Raw genomic sequence first — 25,950 nt, 5'->3', positions numbered from 1 at the left:
TTCTTGTGAATAGCTAGGTGTAAGATCTGTGTCTAGATTCTTTTTTTTTCATGTGGGTATCCAATTGTTCCAGAACCATTTATTGAAAAGACTGTTTTTTCTCCATTGTAGTGCCTTCACTCCTTGTCAAAGATCAGTTGACTATATTTGTGTGGGTCTATTTCTGGGCTTTTCATTCTGTTCTACTGATATATCTGTCTGTTCTTTCACCAATATCATACTGTCTTGATTACTGTAGATTTATAAAATTAAACATTTCTGCTCTGTGAAAGATTACACTGCCAAGAGAATGTAAAAACAAGCTACAGACTGGGATAAAATATTTGCAAAAGATATATCTGATAAGGCTTGGTATCCAAAATATACAAAGAACTCTTAAAACTCAACAATAAGAAAATGAACCACTCAAATTAGAAAATGGGCAAAAGATCGGAGCAGACGCCTCACCAAAGAAGATATACAGATGGCAAACAAGCATAGAAAGATGCTCACGTCATTCAGGAATTTCAAATTAAAACAACAAGATACTACTACACGCATCTATTAGAATGGCAAAAATCCAAGACACTGACAACAACAAATGCTGGTGAGGATGTGGAGCAGCAGTAACTCTCATTCACTGCTGGTAGGAATGAAAAATGGTACAGCCACTTTGGAAGACAGTTTGGCAGTTTCTTAGACAGTAAAACATACCCTTACCTCATGATCTAGCAATTGCACTCCTTAAGATTTACCCAAATATGCTGAAAACTTATGTCTCTACAGAAACCTGCACGTGGATGTTTACAGCAGCTTTATTCATAATTACCAAAACTTGGAAGCAACCAAGATGTCCTTCAGTAGGTGAATGGATAAATAAACTGTGGTACATTTATACAATGGAATATTATTTAATGCTAAAAAGAAATAACCTATCAAGCCATGAAAAGACTTGGATGAACTTTAAATGCATATTACTAAGTGAAAGAAGCCAATCAGAAAAGCCTCCATACTGTATGATTCCAACTATATGACATTCTGGAAACAGCAAAACTAAGGAGACAATAAAAAGATCAGTGATTGCCAGCAGTTGGGGGAAGGGAGGGATGGATACATGGGGCACAGAAGATTTTTAGGGCAGTGAAATTTTTTTGTATGATACTCTAATGGTGGATATGTCAGTATACATTTGTCCAAACCCATAGACTGTACAACACAAAGAGTCAACCCTAATGTAAACTATGGATTTGGAGTGATAATGATGTGCCAATATAGGTTCATCGATTTTAATAAACGTGCCACCCTGGTGTGGAATTTTGATAGCGGGGGAGGCTATGTGTGTGTTGGAGAAGGGGTTATATGGGAACTCTAATTTTCTGCTCAGTTTTGCTGTGAACCTAAAACTGCTATAAAAAAAAATACAGTCTATTATAAAAAATTCTCCAAGTCCTCCAAAGTGTTGAAGAGAAGGGAACGCATCCTAAGTTATTTTGTAAGGCCAGTATTACTCTGATGCCAAAGAAGCCAGACAAAGACATTGCAAGAAAAGAATACTTCAGGACAATATCCCTTATGAATACTGATACAAATATCCTAAAGAAATAATAGCAAACCAAATTCATCAGCATATAAAAGGATTTACATCATAACAAAGTGGGATTTATTCATGGGATACAAGTGTGGTTCAACATTTCAAAAGCAAACCATGTAATATATCACATCAACAGACAAAAGGAAGAAAACACATAATCATCTCAATTGATGCATAAAACACGTTTGATAAAATTCAGCACCATTTCATGATAAAAACACTCAACAAACTAGGAACAGAAGGAAACCACCTCAACATAATAAATGCCATATATGAAAAACCCACAGTTAATATCATACTCAATGGTAAAAGGCAAAGCTTTTCCACTAAGACCAGGGACAAGACAAGGACACCCATTTTCACTACTTCTGTGCAGCATAGTATTAGAAGTTCTGGCCAGAGCAATTAGGCAAGTAAAAGAAATAATAGGTATCCAAATTGGAAAGGAAGAAGTCGAACTATCTCTCTTCACAGATGACATGATATGATATGTAAAAAACTCTCAAGATTCCACGAAAAAACTATTAGAACTAATAAATTAATTCAGCAAAACTGTAGGATACAATATCAACCTTCAAAAATCAGTTATGTTTCTATACACTAAAAATAAATAATCCAAAAAGGAATTTTTGAAAATAATTACATTTACATCAAGAATAAAATACTTAGGAATAACCTTAACCAAGGAGGTGACAGACTTGCACACTGAAAATTACAAAACATTGCTGAAAGAAATTAAAGAGAACATAAATAAATTGAAAGACATCCTACGTTCATGGATTGGAAGATTTAGTATTGTTAAATTGTCAATACTACTCAAAGTGATCTACAGATTCAGTGTAATCTCTATCAAAATCCCAATGATGATGGGCCGGCCCCGTGGCTTAGTGGTTAAGTGCGCATGCTCCGCTGCTGGCGGCCCGGGTTCGGATCCCAGGCGCACACCGACGCACCGCTTGTCCGGCCATGCTGAGGCCACGTCCCACATACAGCAACTAGAAGGATGTGCAACTATGACATACAACTATCTGCTGGGGCTTTGGGGGAAAAATAAATAAAATTATAAAAAAAAAAATCCCAATGATGTTTTTGCACAAATTTTAAAAACCCATCCTAAAATTCATATTGAATCTCAAGGGACCCTGAATAGCCAAAACGATCTTGAAAAAGAAGATTAAAATTGGAGAACTCACAATTCCTGATATCAAATTTATTTCAAAGATACAATAATCAAAACAGATTACATAGACCAATGGAATGTAATAGCCCAGAAATATACCTTCATATACATGGTCAAATGATTTTCAACAAGGGAGCTAAGACCATTCAGTGGAGAAAGGACAGTATTTTCAACAAATGGTACTGAGAAAACTGATATCCACATGTGAAAGAATGAAGGTGGACACTTACCAGATACAAAAATTAACTCAAAATGCATCAAAGACCTAGACGTAAGAGCTAAAACTATAAAACTCTTAGAAGAAAACATAAAGGAAAAGCTTCATGATATTGGAGTTGCAATGATTTCTTAGATATGAGACCAAAAGCACAGGAAACAAAAGAAAAAAAAATAAACTGGACTTCACCAATATTAACAACGTTTGTGCCTCAAAGGACACTATCAACAGAGTGAAAAGGCAACACACAAAATGGAATAAAATATTTTTAAATCATATATATGATAAGAGATGAAAATCCAGAACATATAAGGAACTCCTATAACTCAACAACAAAAAAATAAACAACTCAATTAAAAAATGGGCCAAGGATTTGAACAGACATTTCTCCAAAGATATACAAATAGCCAATAAGCACATGAAAAGATGCCCAACATCACTAAGCATTAGGGAAATGCAAATACAAACCACAATGAGAACAACTTCACACCCATTAGGATGGCTGTTATTAAAAAAAACAAAAAAAAAAAAGCAAAATAAGTGTGGTGAGGATGTGGAGAAACTGTTACTTTGTGCCCTGCTGGTGGGAATGTAAAATGGTGTATCTTCTATGGAAAACAGGATAGCGGTTTCCCAAAAAAATTAAACATAGAATTTTCATATGATCCAGCAATTACACTTCTGGGTATATACCCAAAAGAATTAAGAGCAGCATTCAGATAGTTGTACAACAGTGTTCTTAGCAGACAATTCACAATAGTCAAAAGGTGGAAACAACCCAAATGTCCACCAACAGATGAATGGATAAACAAAATGTGGTATATACATACAACCGAATATTATTCAGCCTTAAAATGGAATGCAATTCTGATACGTGCTATAACATGGATGAACCTTGAAGACATTACGCTAAGTGAAATATGCCATACACTAAAGGGTGGATATTATATTATTTCATTTATATGAAGTACATATAATAGTCAAACTCATAGAGACAAAAAGTAGAATCATGGTTACCAGGGGCTTGGGGGAGGGGAAAATGGGAAGCAATTGTTTAATGGGTACAGAGTTTGAGTTTCGGATGATAAATAAGTTCTTGAGATGGATAGTGGTGATGGTTGCACAACAATGTGAATGCACTAAATGCCACTGAACTATACACTTAAATATGGTTAAAATGGTAAATTTATGTTACGTATATTTTACGAATATAAAAAAAGAGGAGAGAGGGAGGGAGAGAGGCAGGCAGACACTCTTTTTCTGCCTCTGGACATTGTTGACTGTGTGTGATGCCTGGAACTATGGCAGCCATCTTGAGATCATGAGAGCCAGACAAACCAACACACTAAAGACGAAAAGAATCTGAGTCTTTGATGACACTGATGGTACAGCTGAATTAAACCAATCCTGAAATTGTCTTTCTGCCAGATTTATTGTTAAATAAGATAACAAATCCCATTATTGTTTAAAAAAAAAAAGTATTGAAAGGATGATTCCTTCCTCTTCCTCACCATCCTCAGGTATCTCATTCTACAAAAATGGCACCAAAGCTTATCCATCATATAAATATGTACATATGTCATTTCCTTCTGCTTCAAATTCAATTGATCTCTACGAGATGTTCATGTTAAAGTCTCTTTCCTGGGAAGGAGAACACAGCACAAGCTAATACATATATTTGAAGTGTTATATATTAGGTGCTTTCTGTAGGTTTGTTCATTTTCTCTTCATAATAGCTCTGTGAGTTAAGTATCAACATGCCCATTTTACAGATGAGAAAGTTCAGGTTCACAAAGGGTAACTCATTACTGCAGGGTCAAACACATCTAGTTATAGGCAGGAATGCTGTTCTCCCCAATTATATATGTATAAGATGTTATATATATATTGTTTTAATATCAGAAAGTCCATTAATATAATCTATTGCATTAACAGAGCCAAGGAGAGAAATCATATGATCATCCCATAAAGAAAAAGCATTTGACGGCATCCACACCCATTCATATTTTAAAAACTCAATAAAATAAGAATTGGTTAATATTTTCTAAACATGACAATAAATATACACATCTCAGCAAAAAAGTCAGTATCCTACTTAATGGGGAAATACCGGTGGCATTCCTACTAAAGATAAGGACGAGACAAGATGCCCACTTATCTACTCTAACGTTAGACATTGCGTAGGAGGTATTTTACATTGCAAGTGAAAAGCAAGCAATTAACAGAAAAGGAAAGTGGTAAAATCTCTCTATGTTTGGTGATGATATGATTACACATTGGAAAACCCAATGACAAAATAGAAAAATTACAACAAAAGAGAATTTAATTTAGTAAAGTAGCAGGTTACACTATCAACATCCAAAATCAAAAGCCATCACATACACCACCAAAAAGATTAGAATATATAATGGAAGACAAGAAAATTATTTGACATAAACTTAAGAAGCGATGTTCAAAACCCATATAGAACATAAAAGTAGATTGAACAAAGGTAAAATCATGATATCCATGGGTAAGGAAACTCAATATCATAATGATGCCAATTTCCTCAAATTAGTTTATTAATTAAATGCAATTCAAATTAAATAACATTTTTTATGGATTTAGACAAGTTTATTATCAAATTTATTTGGCAGGATAACAAGAATAGTCAGATAAACCCTGAAAAAGAAGAGTGATTAGAGTCTTATCAGATACCAAAACATATAATAAAGTATGCACAATATATAGCAAAAGAATGGAAGCAACCTAAATACCCAACGACTGTGTGCTGGATGAACCAACTATCATACAACCACAGAACAGTCTACACTAAGTAAGGTTAAAGAAGAATTACGAATATCTCCACATAGAGCTATGGAGGGACCTCCAGGATAAACTGTTAAGTGAAAACGTCAATGCACACAAAGGTGTGTATAGCATGGTACTTTTTAATCTAAGAATTGGGAGAATGCAAATATACACATTTTTATTTATATTAAAAATAAAAGAAAAAGACTTCTGTTTTGGGGACAAGATTTAATAGACATACTTCTCCCTATCACTTCTGCTAGGTACAGCTAAAAATCCTGGATATTATAGGCAAAAGAAACAAACGACGACTCTGAAAAGTGGAGAGAAAAAAGGCAGACTGGCTTGGAACTTTGGGATCCAAGTAATGACAAGGCAGTAAATTCCCTTGGTTGTATTTTCACCTCATATATCCCAGACTGGATGCTGGAGAAGCAGAAGACCCAAAAATGCCAACAGGAAAACACAAAAAGAGCTCCAAGAAAAGCCTGCTGTATCTAGACAGAGAACCAGAAAAGGGGAAACCTAGCAAGAAAGCAAGCTTTTAGACAACAACTACCCTACTTCAGACAAACACCACAGAATGAAACACAGCTCCACCTCCAGCACACCAGCAATGGCTGAGGGGGGAATGTGGGTTCCACGTTCAGTTGATTGCAACTGTGCCCCTCTCCCCACCCGCTGGGGTGGTGTCAGAGAAGACTGCACGTGGAGCAGGAACTTTCATCCCTGCTCGTGGAAATGAGCACCTCTCGCCATGGTGTCAGTGGGGACCATGCAGGGAGCCTGACTTCCACCCACACCCAGTGAGAATGAAGCACCTTCCCGACGAAGGGAAGGCACTCTTCTTCCTCTCCTCCCTGGGGTGGTGTCACCAGAAGCCAAGTGGGGCAGTAAAACTCTCATGACCATCCAGTGATGAGGTCATCCTCCTCCTCTCCACAGTGTCAGGGGAGGCCACATGGAGGGCAGTCAGGAAGTTCCTTCCCCTTCTTACCAGGGTGGTGTCAGTGGAGGCCTGGTGGGGAGTGAAATCCCACCTCCACCAAGCAGTAACAACTCACTCCTTCCTTTCCACTCTCATGTCCTGCCCCCCCCATGTCAGTGGAGGTTGAGTGGGGAACCTGGACTTTTATCCCTACTGGGCAGTAATGAGCTTCCCCCCGCCATGGTGTCAGTGGAGGCCACATGGGGAACAGCAAGGGAGTATGTTTCCTCTCCCAGCCAGGGTAGTGTAGGTGGAGGCCTGCTGGGGAGCCTGAAATCCCACCTCTACCAAGTAGTAATGAGGCACCTCTTCCCCTTCCACCCCAAATCCAGTGTCAGAGAAGGCTGAGTGGGGAACCTGGACTTTCATCCCCACCTCGCTTTATACAATGTTATGTTTCAGCCCTTATTGGCATGGTGTCACAGAAGGTTTATTAAAACAGATGATTTAAATAAGATACAGAGTCTCATAACATAATACTAAAAATGTCCTAGATATTATCAAAACTCCCTCTTCTATCCAAGAAATGGGAAAATCTCAACTTGATTGAAAAAAGATAATCAACCAACACCAAGATAACACAGATATTGGAATTTTTTGACATGCATTTTAAAGTAATCATCATAAAAATGTTTCAGTGAGTAAACACTGCTGGAAACAAATGAAAAAATAGAAAGTCTCAGCAAAGAAATGGAAGATACACAGAAGAACCAAATGGAGATTTTAGAACTGAAACATACAATAACTGAAATAAAAACTCAATGGATGGAGCAACAGTAGAATGGAGAGGAAAAAGAATCAGTGAACATGAAGGTAGAACAACAGAAATAACCCAATTTGAACAACAGAGAAAAATAAACTAAAATAATACAGAACAAAGCCTCAGGAACCTGTGGAACTATAACAGAAGATGTAATATTCATGTCAGTTTTGTCTTGGAAGGAGAGGAGACAAAGTGCATGGGAGAAAAAGTATTTGAAGAAATAATGGCTGACAAACTTCAAATTTGGCAAAAGACATAAACGTAGAGGTTCGAGAAGCTGAGAAAACCCCTAACAGAATTATTCCAAAGAAATCCATGAAAACACACATAATGATCAAACTTCAGAAAACTAAAAACAAACAAAAAAACTTGAAAGCAGGGAGAGAGAAATGATGCATTACCTATAGGAGAAAAACAATTCAAATAATAGCAAATTTCTCATCAGAAACCAGAGTATAGACAGAAATGGCACAACATTTTTCAAGTGCTGAAAGGAAATAATGATTAATTTGAAAATCTATATCTGGCTAAGTTATCCCTCAGGAAAGAAGGGGTATATAAAGACATGGTCAGATGAAGGAAAACGAAGAAAATTTATCACCACCAGATGTAACCCAAAAGAATGGCTAAAGGAAGTTCTTAAGACAGAAAGGAATCGCTAATAGAAGTGCCCTTGGAATGTCAGTAAGAAAGAAAAATGGAAAGAGCGAAAATACGGATAAAAATAAGTTTTTCTTTCTCCTCTTGGAATTCCTAAAATTCTGTTGGATGGTTGAAGCAAAAAGTATAACACTATGTGATGTGGTTCTTAATGAATGTAGAGGAAATATTGAAGACTGTTCTATTATAAATGGTGGATGGTAAAGGGACTTTATTGACCATACAATGGAAAGAGTTGGCATGCAGGCACTCACCACTGTTCGAGGTACCTATTATCCATGTAGGTATGAATTAATGAATGAATGATAGATATCCTAGAATAAGGGTACACATATTCCCTAGATTCTAAACAGATAGTTAAGATCTAAAAATCACCCCCTTGAACACTCAGTTACTTTGACATCATGCTCTTTTCTCTTCCCTTACAAAATATCTCTATTGGAATGCAGTGCTTTCCAGATGTTTCAAATCTGTTCTAACACCACCAACTGCATTCTGTCAGATCCAGTCCCTGGTTATTAAATGCTTCTGTTCCAAGGTCAAGGGACTCAGGGCAGCCCAATAATCATCCCCTGCATCTTTATTAACCCCTACCTTCAGTAAGTTGGCAGAGAGAGGAACTGAGAGACAAGGAAAGGGGCATTGTGAGCCCACCCGGTAAACCACTGAAGCTCTCCAAAAAGGATCCAAAGCGACAGGGCCAACTGTGTATGAGAGAATGTGTGCAGATGATATGACTGAAACCCAGAAACAGACCATTACATCCCAGGAGAAATCCTGTGCAGAGATTCTACTGTACAGAGTTGAAAAGGTCAGGTAGTGTGAATGAGAGCACATTTGAGTAAACTATGCTGAGCCCATGTGTTTACAACAACTCAGAGTTACCCACCTATAAGGGGATGTTTGGTCAACAAATGCAGTTCTGTTTGGGGCAGAGGTCAGATCTTAACTCTGCAGAAATGATAAGTGCATGAGAACAATATGTTTAAAAAAAAAAAAAGCCTAAACTTGTCAGAGCAGTGTGGTGCTGTGATACAACTCACTGAGCTGATGAAAGGAGTCGAGGCAACAAAGGAGGAGAAAAGCCTCACTGAGTGACCTCTGGGAGGATGCAGAGATGGAAGAAATGAGAGTGTATACAGAGTGTTAACACATGGAGAGAGTGTTCTGGTTGAGAATGTGACTCCTGGAGGCAGGCAGAAACTCACTGGCAGATGGGAGTCCATGACACCTGGGGTCAGTGAGAAACTAAAGAGGGTATATGTTTTTCAGACGGTGTGGGGGATCCATTAGTTGTAAATCCTTCCCCTTGATGTCAGTTTCCTACCTTATTGAAGGTTTAGAGAGCTGAGCATCAACTCAGCTTCACCACTGTCAGTGTTCCTGGTTCCTCCTTTGCCCCCATGGACCAGTGACAGATGTGCAGGGCACTTTCCTTCTTACCAACACTTGTGTCATCTCAGTGTGTAAAGGGGCTAGACAGCATCCCATGGAAGCAAATGTGTTCCTTTCCCAATCGGTCCTAAACCTGGATGACTCAGACCCCTGGAGTGTCCAATCAGGTACCTCTGAGCCCTGTATGCTCACCTGGGAGCTCCCACTCCTCACTCCAGTCAGGCTGGATTCCCCGCCCCCTCTCTCCCATCCAGCCCCCATAAGTCCTGCCCACTGTACCAGCCCAGCTCCTCTTTGAGGAGACTCTGACAACTCCAGTGAGACCTTCCTCCTCTTTACATATTAAGGTGGTTTTACAGAGGTCACCATAACTTCCCCAAGGACCTGGACGGTGTGAAACCATTACCATGACCTCTGTAGCCCCTGGGCCACTGGAGGTGTGAAGAGTGATGGGTGCTCAGTAACACCTGTGTGCATTCAATGGCAGGGGAAGGAACTAGGAACAAGGAAGGAACCCTGGAATGGGTCAGGCTCTGGGACCCAGGAAAAGCTCCTGATTCTTGCTCCAATTTCCCTCCTTGCCAACCCCCAGTCACCTCTTCCTAGAACTTCAAGTAGGTTCCAGACCCCCAGGTCATGTCCACATGTGATGTGAACATACAGAGCACCAACAGAGGACAGAAACACAGTTATTCACTGGAAAGGATGAAGAATTTTCCCCAGCCCAACTCCATTACACTGCATATCAGAGATGGCACTGAAATTCCTACGTAGTATAGCTAAGTGTGTGGTTCCCTTCTTCTTCTTACATTCTCAAATACTCATTAAAATATAGTAATGCTGTTGAGGTTAATAAATAACATCTCTCTTAAAGACTGGAAGACTTAGAATGGGAAGGAAGCAAACATTAGTGTTGTGGATGATGCACCAAATACTGTGCCAGGATCTCGATGAAATTTTCCCCTTGAACTCCTCACAATGCTCCCTTGAGTGTAAGGACCAGGAGACAGACACAAACATACACACATGCATATAAACACATATATATACACAAATGTGTATGTGTATATATATGAGTGTGTATGTGTGTGCCCATGTTATATGTTAAATAATTAGCAAGCTGGAGGAAAAAGACACCTACTGTGTTTGTGTTTGTGTGTATGTGTACGACGACAACATGCGAAACAACATTATATTAAGGGAAGCTCTCATACAGAGTAAAAGGATAAGCAATGCATGGGAATGATAATCATCCCCTTCTGGATAGCAATTATCTCTAGGGGAGATGAAAGGGGATACAATCAGAGAGAAGTAAAGTTTTTTCTTAGTCTGGATTGATTTTATAGCTGTATGCTTTTCATCTGAAATATTTCACAAGTAGTAGTGCTTTTAGGGGACACAGTTTTTATCATAAATATAATGCATACACTTCTTAGCAAATGTTTAATGTTTTGAATCAAGTACAGAGTTTAAAAATATCAAAACCTAGCAATCCCATCATCATTGAAATTCACATTATGCTATTTCATTCCATTATTTTTCTCTGCATGAACATATAAAATTGCAATATATATGTATTATATACACATTTCTTATAACTATTAACTTACTGTATATATAGTTCAGTATCCTTTTTTTATTTCATTTTGCTTTTATCTTAACTTTTGCCTTAAGTACTAGCACGTGAGAAAGTGTTCTGATTAAATGACAAGGTATAAGATGGGATCTAACTATGCTTTTCAATGAAGCCTTTACCAGTTCACCCAGCCCCAACTCTTGAACAATGCATATGACTGAGAATGCCATACCTGTGGCATATTAAATAATATTGTGTGTCTGGGCTGCTCATGAGCTTTCTATAGACTTCCTTTAATATGTATGTCAATCACTCTATCCAACAGATATAAAATCAGTTTCGTAGAAAACTGTAATGCCTGGAAGTATAATCTTCACTCCTATCATTTACCCTTTGGAAGGGTGGTAGGAATAGTAATAACAATGATAAAAGACACTAACAATGATAGAGCACGTAATAGATAAATTTCTTGCTCAGGATCATACAACTAGCAAGTTATGGTTCCCAGAATCAAATCCCAGTCCTTCTGACTCCAAAACCCATGCCTCTAACCACTGTTTCTATAGAGTGCTCTTCTATATTAGGGCTGAGGCCAGCACAGGAGAAGGGACTCACCCAAGGTCCTGTGCTCAGTTGATGGGTTTGGCTACTGGGACACATGTTTGATGACTCCCACATTCTGTCTAGCTGACCCATGACTCATTACTATTATTTCTCTTCTGTACTATTTTTTCTTCCCGGGGTTTAATAAGAAATTGTTTCACTCATATCAAACTAGAAGGAAAATAAGAAGACAGGCAAACACGTGGAAAAGACGAAATGATGAGATGGGACTAAAGTTCATTTCTTGCTGCTACCTCATTTCCAGATGTGGGCTGTATCTAATCTTCTATTTTATGCGACAGAGGAGGCAGGGTGGGCCAGGGGTAACATTTATCAAAGTCCTACTATGTGCCAGACATTTCTTGAAATTTTCTCCTTTTCTTCTTACAAGTTTGTGAAGAAGGCACCCTTAATCCCATTTTATAGATGACCAACCTCAGACTCACAGAGGTATGTGAATTTTTCAGAGTCAAATATCTCCCGCTTGCCCTCTCCACAGGCCAACCAGCAGCCTCCCATTTAGATGATGTCTTTCGAGGGCTTAAGGGACTGATAGTGAGAAACTCCCCTGATGTAGAAACTGGGCTGTCATACCCTCAATTATAATCACTCCCCTTTTTGTTGATGAAGATGATGGTGGGGATGAAATCCTGTCCTGTGGGCCAAAAGGCCTGGGTATGGGGGCCACATGGACTGGCTGATCCCTGAGGTGTTGAACTGAACCCAAGAAGCAGCACAATCTGTTACCCTTTGGAAAAGAAACCTGAATGGTAGGATATTAACGTGTACAACTACTATATGAAGAGTATTTTATAGTTCATCTCATTTAATCCTAGCAACTCTATCCAAGACCAATAATTATCCCCATTACTCAGTGAGGGCACAGAAGTAAAAAGTTAAGTAACTTGACCTAGGGAAACAACCTTATAAATTACTGCTCAAAGACTCAAAAGAATTAGTCAAAACACTAACTTTTTCCCCCTTTGTCCTATGAGCTGTCGTGCGCTATACCTCAAAGCATTATTTTTGAGTTTTTTTAAAAGAATATGCTGAAGTACTTTTTAAATACTAAAAATAATTATAAAGTGTAAAATATCACGTGAATAGAAAATTTTAAAATCAAAATGTGTGTGAAAAGTTGGGGAAATTATTTACTACTTATAGTCAGACATAGGGTTTATATCCTTGATGTACAAAATAATATTAAGCAACAGAGATAGGTCAATAATATCAAGAGATAATGCACATAAAAAGCAATATACATCCCCAATACTTGGAAACATTCCAAATCAAATAAATAAAATAAAAATGAATCATATTAAGTAAAATAAGGAAGTCATAAAATATGTAGAATGTGATCCCATTTCTGCAAAAGAATACACATTAATATGAGTGAATAAGTATGTGCATGTCCTTAAATATAAGTTAGTGTATTACATACAGAGAAAAATCTGGAGAGTAGGCCCCAATAAATTAACAGAGGTGATCTCTGTTTATGATGGGCAGAAGGTGGAGGCAGAAGGGACAGATAATTTCAGTTTTTTAATATACATTTCTATACTGTTTGATATTTGTTAAAAAAAAGTATCAACTAGTAATCTGAAAAAGTTATGGAGATAGTTTTTCAAAATAGGAAAACCTACAAACCAAGTCACAAAATGATAGTGTAGAAATACATTTATTGATTTAAAAACATGCTCATATACTTCGGTGTGAAAATAACAGATTAAAAAGATTTCTTTGAGGGGCCGGCCCGGTGGCACAAGCGGTTGGGTGCGCACGCTCCGCTGCGGCGGCCCAGGGTTCGCTGGTTCGGATCCCGGGCGCCCCGGGCGCGCACCGACGCACTGCTTTGGCAGGCCATGCTGTGGCCGCGTCCCATATAAAGTGGAGGAGAATGGGCACGGATGTTAGCGCAGGGCCGTCTTCCTCGGGAAAAAAAGAGGAGGATTGGCGGATGTTAGCACAGGGCTGATCTCCTCACCAAAAAAAAAAAAAAAAAAAAAGATTTCTTTGATAATAATTCAATGATAATTCAATGTGTGTGGGTTGGTGGGAGATAGAGGATACTTTCATTTTACAAATTTGCATTTCCATAGTGTTTTTTTTTTTTAAATGCATGGGTCTACTTTTTTTTTTTTTTGCAGGGGAAGATTCACTCTAAGCTAACATCTGTTGTCAATCTTCCTCCTTTTTTTTCTTCTTTTTCCCCCTCAAAGCCACAGTACATAATTGTGTATAGTTGTAAGTTCTTCAGGTTCTTCTATGTGAGCTACCACCACAGCATGGCTACTGACAGACGAACGGTGCAGTTCCACGCCCGGGAACCAAACCTGGGCTGCCGAAGCAGAGCACATGGAACTTTAATGCTAGTCCATCAGGGCTGGTTCCATAGTGTTTTAAATATAGAACTTTTATGGTATAAAATGTTGAAAACATAAAATAATTATGAGCTTATTACAAATATGATGCTTATATATTCATTGCTTTGGAAAAATGTTCACAGTATACTGTTTTATGAGTGAAAGAAGCAGATCAAAACAATCTGACACTGCTTCTCTGTGTGCATGTTTCTACGTCTCAAACTTCTTCATACCAATTATTCATATACTAACTTGTACAGCTTTCTATTTAGTTCACATGGGGCTGGATTTCTAGCCTCAAGGCTTGAAAATACCAGGATAGGCACGAATATAGAAGGATTACCACCAGTGTGTGGAAAATTCCAGACAGCTTTAGCCTATACAATGGAATTCATACATCTCCCTCACTCTCCCCCCAATTACCTCGCCCTTTGCCAAGCTCCCAGTTGACTTTCACACCTGCAATTCTGATGCAGATCACCAGGTGGCACCTTTCTCCATTTTCTACAGGTTATTTTTTCCCAAAGAAAAGGTATAATTTTTAGAATTAAAAACAAAATATTTTCTTAAAAGTAGATAACTAAAAAGTACAGTGTAATCCCAACTCTCTTTGAAAAATTCATATGTATATAAAAGACTGAGAGGACATATACTTAGTTTTATCTCCTGCTTATTTCTGCATCTACATCTCATTTATTTATTAATGTGTATTGTCTACTCTGTGCCAGGCACTGTCAGTCTAATTCCACATCTACATCCCTCATCTTCCCTCTCTTGATCTCTAGAACTGTGTAAGTGGAAATGTCCACAGGGAGCAAGTTAGACATCAGTACCCACCCGAAAGAGACTCCATTCCAAGCAAGTATAGACCAAGCTTCATCTTGAGTCCTGGAAATCCAGTATCTAAACAGGAAATGATGGGGTTGAGTGGAGAAAATTTGCCACCTTGGGAAACTTAGGCATCTTACAACCTACACTTCTGTACTTTTGCATAGTGCTAATGGGCTACTACCTTCTGACAGGATCTCACGCCCAGATAGAGAGTGAAGGATGCAGTAACCCTTGTGTGATTTCAGTCTGGGTTCCTCTCATGGTCATGAACTAGGGTTTTACTTTCTCTTTAGTCCTTGGCTAGGTCTCATGGTAGATTCTGGAACTGGTTTTGTGTCTGTCCTATTCGTAGGAGAGTCGTCCGTCCCATTTAGTCCTCTGTGGGATTCATTTGAGGTGACATGGAGTTTCTGTTTCATGTAAGATCTTCTCTACCAGTAAGCAGGCCTGGACCCAGTTCCACAGGAGACAGAAAAGAGTAGAGACTGAATTCTCAAATATAAGCATAGGACCAGGACACTGATATGAATATCTAATTCTCCTGATTTAGTGGAATGGTTTTTATAAATTTCTCATATGATGGTCACCTCCCCTCAGGATTCCCCTTACGCCCAACACCCCAATATGAGCCATAACTCTCTTTTCTACCTCCTGTCCACTAAAGCACACCCCCAGAGAAATTCCTCTATAACCTGGTAGTGGAGAAAACTTGTCTAACTATGACTTAAAATCCAGAAGCAATAAGGGAAAAGATGATATACATGATTGTTTTTACATAAAAAATTGAATGGCAAAAACAAAACCCATAAGGAAAGTAAAATGAAAAATTAAAAATTGGGAAAATATTTATAACTTAGATCACAAAGGGTTATATCCATAATATGTGGAAATCTTATGAAAAAGTGAATGCAAAAACCAACAAAATGAGAGAAAAAGGAGCAACAGATACAAGCAGGTATTTCAACAAAAAGATGTACATGCAGGAGTAAAAATAATGGTCCTTAAACACAAGAAAAATGCTCAACTTAACTTATGATAAGCAATGCAAAGAAAAATAACTATAATGAGATAACTTTTCTTACCAATAAGATAGTCTGTGAGGAAATAGGCATTCTCAAATGGTGCTGGTGGTAATGTAAAATGATACTACCCTATGGAGGGGATTTGATATTATCTAGTACAATTATATAGTATTTACTCTTGGAACCAGTAATCTCTCTTTTAAGAATTTATCCCAAAGAAACAATGCAAAAATACGAAAAAGTATAATAAGCACAAGGCCATTCCTTGCAGAACAATCCATAACAACAGAAGATTACCAACAAGACAAATGTCCACCAATAGGGGGCTGGTTGAACAATCTAAGGTACATCTACATCAGAGAATACTATGCAGCGATAAAAAGCAATGAGGATTCCTTCTCTAGACTGCTATGGAGTTATCTTCAGGATATATTGTTACATGAGAAAAGCAAGGTGTATAAAAATGTGTAGAGCTGCTGCTGTCCAATACAGTAGACACTCACCACAAACAGCTATTTAAATTTAATTTAAAAAATTAAATGAAATTAAGAATTCAGTTATATTCAGTTGTACTGGCCACATTTTAGATGCTCAGCAGCCACTTGTTGCTACCGGCTACAGTGTTGGACAGTGCAGATACAGCACATTTTCATTTCCGCAGAAATTTCTATGGACGACAGTACTGGTGAAGAATGTGCCGCCTTTTACCTATGAATGGGGGAGGAAACTAATATACATATTACATTTGCTTATATATTTAAAATCTGGAAGGTTAAAACAAAAACTGACAAAAACGATTACTGACAAGGAGAAGGAAAAGCAGCCCATGATGCTAGCCAATGATGTATATTCTCTTAAAAATATAATACATATTTCAGGCTCCATGCACTGAAAAGGTCAAGAAACAATGACCAACCCAGCAGCAATACGCAACTCTAGTCCCCAGACTGAGTCCCCTGAAAATATGGGGGGACTAAAGGAACCAGGCTTCCTTGGAGAAATGGCTGATCCCAGGTCTGGATGGGAATTGTACCAGGTGAGGTACAATTTCCCACTAAAAGGAACCAGGCTTCCTTGGAGAAATGGCTGATCCCAGGTCTGGATGGGAATTGTACCAGGTGAGTCTGGACCAAACTCTAATACCAGAAAATGTGTCAAAAAGACTCAGAAGTCAACCCGAAGGGGCTCCCACTGGACAAAGAGAACAATCTGAACATCAAAAAGATTAATGACTGCAATGAGTTAAAACACATCAACTATATAAGCATCTGTGAGCTCATTATGACACTCAAAACAACAAACTCATTGCTTACCTTTGGAGGATCCCAGGGAAAGAACTCATTATTCTGAAAAGTGGAAATAATGCAAAAGAATTAAACATTCATCCTACCTTTCCTGCGTGCACCAGACCTCAGCGTAACCTCATAGCTGATGAGGGTAAGTTTCTTTACAGAAGAACTCCAGCTAATAAATGCAGAAGAAAGTATAGAATTAGAACATCACCTTTCTGAAACCTTTACTGAAATGAAGATACAGGCAATGATCCTCAGAGGCTGCAAAAAATGAAGTGAAAAGTAGATGGGGGCTGGCCTCGTGGCATAGTGGTTAAGTTCACGCACTCCACTTTGGACACCTGGGGTTCGAAGTTCAGATCCCAGGTGTGGACCTACACACTGCTCATCAAGCCATGCTGTGGTGGCGTCCCACATACAAAATAGAGGAAGATTGGCCCAGACGTTAGCTCAGGGTCAATCTTCCTCAAGCAAAAAGAGGAAGATTGGCAATAGATGTTAGCTCAGGGCCAATCTTCCTCACCAAAAAAAAGAGAAAAGAAAAGCAGATGGGAAATTTGAAAATGGATGGATCAGGCTGACAACACTGAACCCAGTGATCAACCACAGTGACACAGATGAAGAGACAACCAGACATAATGAGCCTTCCCATGTAATGCTATAGAAAGTACACCACACCACATATGAGGTACTCTAGCCAAAAACCTGAATTTGACCAAGCCTCCAAATCTACTTACCAATTTAAAGGAAATAGGAGGGGCCAGTGGAATATAATAAACAACACAATCGGAATACAATCAGTAAAATCCAGAATGCAAATTCCACAAGACAAAAGATATAGTTTCTTAAGAAAATAAATTGGAAGGTTAAAAAAATAGGGGAGACATTCTTTAGATTAAAAGAGACAATATTTCAGAAAAATTAAAATTAAAACCATAGGAGATACCACCACACACCCACTACAAGAACAAAAATGGAAAAGGTGGAAAATACCAAGTGTTGGCAAGGATGTGGAGCAAGTGCAACTTCATACATTGCTGGGGGGAATATAGATTGACACAACTACTTTGAAAAACTCATTGGCGGTATCCACTGAGCTGAACATAAACATACCCTATGACACAGAAATGCTAATCTTAGGTACATGCCCAAGAAATGAAACCAAAAAAGTCCATTCAAGAATGTTCATAGCCCCATTATTCAATAATAAGTCAAAAACTGGAAAATGCCCAAATCTCCATAACAGATAGAGATATTGTGAAATATCCACACAATGCCTTTTGTTTTTATAATTATTCCCTTTTTTCTTAAACTTTAGTACATGACAGAATGGCTGCTGAAGCATAATTTCCACACAAAGATTTGTGGAATGTTCCTCAGCCTAACATCAACTGATACCAGCTCAAGACAAGGTTGACATAAGGGAAGCCATATTGTAGAAAAGAAAGCCTATTGTAACTTTGAATGACCTCTGATTAACTAACCTAGACGTGCTCTGTAGATTTTATGGCCTCTCTCAGCTGCTATAAGTTGATAACTTTGTTCTCTTGAGTGCCTTAGGAATGTAATGACCCCCAGACAGAGAATCTATGCTGATAGCCATCATCAATGAAAACCGAAAGATCTGGTGTGGCAACTCCCAGTCTGTAACACCAGAGGGTCAACATTCCTCACCCCCTCCCCTATAACCCACAGGCCTATATAACGCTGTAAGATTTTGTGCCCCCTTAAGATGGTTCTTTGAGACATTAGTTGGCCATCTTCCCACTTGCTAGCAAGCTGTAATAAACTGCCCTTTCTGTTCCACCATCTTGCCTCTTGACAATTGGCTTTTGTCTTGCAGCGAGCAGATCGTGGCCTTTGTGTGGTAACACAACCACCCTAGGCTGAGATAGTTCAAAAAATGTCTTTTTCTTCTTCCTAAGAGTCCTGGTTAGGAGAGTGGGCTCTGGAGACAGCCTGCCCCTAGTTCTGCCACTTAGAAACTGTGTGAGTTTGAATACTTTTACTTCACCTTACAGTCATTCAATTGTCTCATCTGTGAAACCAAGATTCTACAGTACTGACTGTAGAAGAAAAAAGTTTTTAAAGAATATTGCTTTGTGTTTTGTTTCTTACAAGGATAAATGGTCAAGAATCACATTATTTTAAAAATTCAAACGCAGAGATGTTGGAATATCGCACTCTCTGTGAACTTGGGCGAGTGAAAGTCTCTCAATGCCTCAGTATCCTCTTCTATAAAATCATCCCTACCTCGTGGGTTGTTGTTTTGAGAATTAATTGAATACATGAAAACTCTTACAGCAGTGCTAGACATACAGTAACAATTCAGTAAATGCTAGATTTTTTTAAGAACTACTTACAAGTTGAGAATTTCATCATTTTGATAGGTTGTTTGCATGTGTCTTTAATAAAGCTTAATGATATAACAACTGAATCCCATTCATTAACTGATGCATATTTTAAATTACTAACTTTCACTATAACCACTGTTGGATGACCTAACTAATTGTCTTGAGAATGTCTCAAAAGCACTTGGAACAATTGGTCTCAGAAAACACCACCGTTTCGCCACGTGACCAAACAATAAGACGAAGGCTCATCCAGGATTCTGCCTTATCCTCACATACCGCTCACACACAGCCACCGCAGGGCCCGCCTGCCCTACCTCCTACATGCCCTGTCCAGGGCCACCCCATCCTCTGCACACTGCTGCAGCACCAGGCCAATCCGCCCTCGTCCCTCTCCTGGACTTCTGCAAGATTTTCCTAATGGTTATCCCCACAGCCCTCTTGTCCCTCTCCAGTCCATTCTCCACACAGCCGCCAGAGTCACCTGTGAGCACATGAATCACAGCATGTCATCCCCATACTCTACTCCTCCACCCTCAGAATGAACTCCAAACTCCTTACACAGCCCAAATGATGTGGCTCCTGTCTTCCATTCGACCTCATCTCCTACCACCTGCACTTTGTCTGCCAGGCTCCAGCCACTCGAGCTCATCGTCTGCTCCTGGAACAACTGGAGCTTTCCCACATCACAAGGTCCCTGACCAAAAGGCCTGTTCAGGCCTGGCTTCTGTCATCAGGACTCAGCTCAAACGTCACTCCCTGAGACAGAGCTTCACTGACAACCCCATCTATAATAATCCTTGTCTGGGTCATTTTCTATTCTATTTGTGTGTTTATTTTCTTCAAAGCACAAATCTCCATGTGCAATTGCCCCAATTATTGATTTACCTGCTTATTGCCAATTTTCCCAAACTAGAATGAAGGTTCCAGGGACCCTGCCTGTCTTATTCTCTGCGCTGTGTCCCCAGCGCCTAGTTCAGTGCCTCACACATAAATCATTGAATAAATATTACTTAAAAGAAGAAATTGTTACCTACTTGACACACAGGAACAGACACAGATATTTAAAGCTGAGTGTCAGGAGCAACTGACAACAAAACTAGACACAAAGGATTCAAAATTTTAAAAAGATATTGTTGCAAATCTATAAGAGTACTTTTCAAACTTGGGTAAGTACCATAATCAACTGAAGAAATTATTCAAAATGTAGACATCTCCCACCCTACCTCCCTGGTTTTGATTAGGCAGAACTAAGATGGGCCCAAGTAGCTGCAATTTTAACAACCACCACCTGACGACTTTGATGAAGGGGTCCATGGACCACACTTGGAGAAATCCTGACCTAAACAGCTGACGTTTATGTACTATTAATTTGATGCCTACATGCAGAGTTCTACAATATCTGGGATGTCTCAGTTAATGTAATTACTCAAAAGTGCACTGGTCCTTCCCTCCCACCTATGATCACAGATTGCTTTCCCACATGGATCACACTTAAACTCCAGAGTATTCCTGAGTGGTCGGGATCATTGGATACTGTTATCCTGTTGTACATAAGACGCTGGAAGAAAGGGTAGTGACTTACCTAAAGTGTCCCAATGATGGGACCCTAATCTCTTGACTCTTGCTCCAGGAACCTGTCTGCACACTCAACATCACACTTGGTTCTTCTCTATCAGCTCCCGTTTCTGGGGCTCAGAGGCCACACCCTCCTCTGATGGTCCACTAGACGGGAGAGTCAGGAGATAAGACAGCACATGGAATAGAGAGGAAAGTGAGAGGATGGGACAGCACATGAACACAGGGGAAAAGCGTGAGGATGTCCTTGCCTGTCCCCACTCAGTTCACGGGAAGCTGTGCAATGATGCTTTGCCTCTTTCCCAGCTCCATCACACAGCCCCCTCCCACACACGCAGTGACACTGAAGCTCACATATCATGGAAATAGGGGCTTATCCCTGCTTGTTGTTACACATCCAAGTATTCTCTCTGGTAGTCACGCTATTATGTTAATACCACAGGCATCACACTGACAGAATGAAGGAGGTAAAGTTAGAACAGAGAAATAAAATTTCACGAGGGCTTATTAGATGCCACACACTGTAGGTTGTTATTTTCAGATTTTTCAAATTCTCAAAGCAATTCTCTGAAGTGGGCATCATTACTTCCTTTCTAAAGATGGGGAGATAGACTCAGAGCAAAGCACATGCTCAAAGAATCCTAGGGAGGCATCAAATGGACACAGAAGCCAACGTGTAGGGGCTAACACTGGCCTATTCTGGGTCAATTTGAGCAACAAAATACATAATGATAGTAACAGAAGGTAACGCTTTGAGCAAAGTAGGAATCTATGAGTCATACCGATGTAAATAAATACATGAATAAATACATAAATAAGGGAGAGGGGAAAGCACTACCCTACAGTCAAATGCCAACTAATAAATCTGGAAGGAATGAGGGAATTAGAAAAGCAACGTTTGACCACTATCACAGTAATAAATGACTCAGGCAAGAATCATAAATGGATGATCAGTCTGCATGAAATCCCACATCAGTCACTGAGCCACCATGGTAACCAGGCTGGCCAAGAAAAGCTGGGAAAAAGAAACAATCGCCCTGATGTGGTTCCTAATATGTGCTAGGAACTGAATAAGACAGACATGCACACACACATACGCACACGCTCTCTCTCTCTCACCACCCAAGAGCTTCTTATCCTCCCGCACCCCTGCCTTTAGAAGGAAAGTATCTCCAGGACACCCCTGGAGCAGGACGCCACACTCACTGGGACCGGGCGGGAGCCGAATGGCTTTACCTACGAGACAGCCAGGGCACCGAGTCCCAAAGCGGGAAAGAGGCGACTTGGATCTGGCTCCCTTTGTCTCCGTCACACCCCAGGGTGGCTGAGCCCCCACGGCGGGGACCCACAACCTCAGGTGAGTCCCAAACACCTGACGGCGAGAAGGCTCTTCTCGCCAGACTACGTCTGTCTCTATAGAAATGTCGTAACGGTCGCCATATTGACGTCAGGTTTCTATGGCAACCGCGACGCGCAGGCTTGTCTTCCACACCGGAAATGCCTCCGCACACTCCTCCACCCCCTGGCATTTCGTTTGAAAGCAAAACACCTTCGCTATTCAGGCCATCGCTTAAGAAAGCATACTAATTAGAAGACATCGACTGGGGCCCGGGCAATTGGTGGAACTCTGCCCAATTTGGTGGAACAAAGCATGTCCCTGCTGTCAGGAATTTTTTTGTGTGTGTGTGCTTTAAAAAGACGGTAGGGAACTATTATCAGTACACAGAGACCCAGAAAGGTATCCTACCTAGGGTTCTTGTAGATGAGCTAGCCTAGGAGGATGAACATGTAAAATCATATGCATGTTAAGCAGTTAGTCATCTGTTGCAGAAAACTAAGAGACTGTCTATAATCACATGACTAAATGATCTAGGAACACCAAAAGATGGTTTGATGATCTTCTCTTCCACAAATCTTTCAGAAAAGTCATTCTCCAAAACTGGCCCCAAAACTTCATTCATAATGTAAATGTATGTACATTCTGCTTCTCGAGGCTACATTTCCAGGTGGTCTCTATGGAAGTTACGCCGTTTGGTTTAGGTGAAAGTCATTTCTTCTCTGGGAGAGAGGAGAAAGGTGAGCCAAGACTAACATTTGCTGAAGCCATACTAAATGCCATATATTCTGTACATGATTTTTCATTTACTCCTCACAACAGTTCTATAAGGAAGGCCTCATGGGTCCCCTTTACAGATAACAAAGGCAGGCTAACAGAGGCTAAGCAAGTATTCCAGCATCATGTTTGAAGTTAGGGGCAAAAATGGGGTTCCAGCTCTTGCCCTCATCACATTATGCTGTGCATTCTTCGTAGAAACAACATCACCCCCAAAGAACTGAAAATTGATTCTTAAGGGTGAAGAAATCTTAGATAGTACTATGATTTGTAGCTCTCAGAAAGGTTAAAGTACATAAACAGATATACACCACATCTCTAGTATTAAACATTTAATATTCTGTGGATGAGGTGATGACTAGGAAAAAAAGTCTAAAAAGCCTCCATAAAGTAGACAATAATGAAAGAAGGTCGAGAAACATTGGATATACCTAGTGATCTAATAGGTAGATGATGGGCCACCCAGGCTTATGGACTGGTCATTTTATACTCCCTCATGGATACTCACTCCTCAATAACCAATCTTGGCGATGATGATGATGATAATGATTGATTATGATGATGATGATGATGATGAAATTCTGTCCCTGGGGCCAAGAAAACTAGATATGAAGACCATGCAAATTGATTGGTTTATAAGAGGGCAGACAGGCCCAGTCAGAAGAATAGGTGTTTCCTCTGGAAAAGATGATGAGAATAGTAGGATATTAATGTTTTTAAGACTAATGTAAGCAAGTAGTCCTCTAAATTGTATCTCCTTTAGTCTTAACATTTATTCAAGTTACCTGTTATTTAATCCATAATTCATATCAGACCGTAGTAAGTTAGGAGATGGTTAAGTAAATGAGGGAAACCTCTTTGCAAATGCCTCCTCAGTAGGTAAAGCTGGAAATACTCTAAAGCTTTTTCCATTGTGTCCTGAAGGTGCCAGGGCTCTGAATGCCCTAATTTCCTTGGGAAGTTGATGCTGTCCAGGATACTGCTTAAGTTTTTTATAGTGAATTGTATTACTTTTAAATTATAATAGTGTTGTAATTAGAAACATTGTGTATGGCAAAAAAAAAATCAGCAAAGCTTATCTAAAAAGGCTAGAGTAAATATTTTCAAATTACATGGGGCTAGTTCTCATGATATATAACAGATGGGCAAATGATGTGGTTGGTGGGCAGCCTCCAAAAAGACTCTCGATGATCCACACCTTCCAGCATTCGTGCCCTTTTGTAATCACTTATCTTTGAATGTGGGCTGGGGTTAGTTGTTTCTAATGAATAGAATACCTGTGAAGTGATGAGATATCACTTCTGGGATTAGTTACTAAGAGGCTGTGTCTTTGTTTTAGGTTCCCTCTCATACTGACCCGAGGAAAGCCAGGCACCATGCTGTGCATGCCCACACGTCAAGGAACCAGCGTCTCTGGCCAAAAACCAGTGAGGTCCTGAGGCATGCCAACAGACATAAATGTGAGCTTAGAAGTGGTTCCTCACCCAACTGACCCTTAAGATGACTTAGCCCCAGCCTATATTTTAATTGCATCCTTGTGAGAGATTCTGTGTCAGAGGCACCCAGCTAAGCCACATTCAGATTCCTGACCCACCCAAATTGTGAGATAATACATGTTTGTTATTTTAAACTGCTTTTATTTTGGAGTGTATTGTTATGCATTGGTAGATAATCAATATATATATAATCAGAGAATTCATGTGAAGAGCAATACACATGTTCAAAAAACATTTTAAAACAATTTATCTAGTGAAATGCAAATGAAAACCTGGAGATACACTATTTTAGATGGAAAAAAGACAAGTTGCAGAATAGGGATAATGTGATTCTAATATTGAAAACAAGTATGTGTGTTTTGTGTACCTGTGACTATATAACAATTAACCTACAAAGAAGCACATCTGGCAAACATGCAACAGTCTATTGATAGTGGACACCTTTGGTTCAGATGGTGGAAATCAGGCAGGAGTGAGATTCAAGGTGATTTCATTTTGTAAATATATTATATATATTTATAAATGTAAATATGTAAATTTATGCATAATATATAAATAAATATATAAATTTATAAATTTAATATATAGAATATATCTTGTATGAAGATAATTTAAAACAAAAATTACATTTAAAGAGATTAAGAAATGATTTGCTAATGATTTTGTTCTTGTGGAAATATATGCAAAGAACACCATTTTATAGGGAAAAGAAGTCTATTAAAATTTTTGACAATGGATCTGTATGTTTGAGTGTACATCAGTGTGTGCTTCTGTTGTTGAACCTTGACATTATCTGTGTGATTCTGTGTCTCAAACTCTATCACCCTAAATATTCATGGGCTCTGTAGCTATGCTGATTGGAGTCAAATCCACAATGTGTCATTTTCTAAGTATGCAAGTTTAGGCAAAGTACTTAACCTCCCTGTCCCTCGTTTTCTTCCTCTGTAAAATGAGGATGAACAACCTCACGGTGTAGTTATAAGAATTAAATGTGGTTACCTGACCCAAAGCAAATGTTAGCTAATTTTAATACTTTTATTTTTAATGGGCATTAGTATTCTTGCAAGTCCTAAAATCTATGATGTAAATGACTGCTTATTGACATTCAGTATATACTACTAGTGAATAAGAGCAGGTTACACTATTATAAGGAGGAAAATAC

General features: G+C 39.2%; 1 protein-coding gene across 1 annotated transcript in view; it reads right to left on the bottom strand.

The window, feature by feature from the left end:
• ZMAT1 (zinc finger matrin-type 1) overlaps positions 1-22,584 on the bottom strand; it is a 190,675-nt gene extending 168,091 nt beyond the window's left edge. The window contains exons 1-3 of the mRNA XM_058536387.1: positions 22,416-22,584; positions 21,187-21,326; positions 17,349-17,422 (exon numbers count right to left, since the gene is read on the bottom strand). The gene's annotated coding sequence lies outside the window, so the exon portion shown is untranslated. The remainder of the gene's footprint in view (positions 1-17,348; positions 17,423-21,186; positions 21,327-22,415) is intronic.
• Between the last annotated feature and the right edge of the window lie 3,366 nt (positions 22,585-25,950).

This window comes from Diceros bicornis, chromosome X (genome assembly GCF_020826845.1).
Source record: "Diceros bicornis minor isolate mBicDic1 chromosome X, mDicBic1.mat.cur, whole genome shotgun sequence".
In the NCBI taxonomy this organism is placed as follows: Eukaryota; Metazoa; Chordata; class Mammalia; order Perissodactyla; family Rhinocerotidae; genus Diceros; species Diceros bicornis.
The sequence above is the reverse complement of the archived record's forward strand: the minus strand, read 5'-3'. Positions and strand labels throughout refer to the sequence as shown.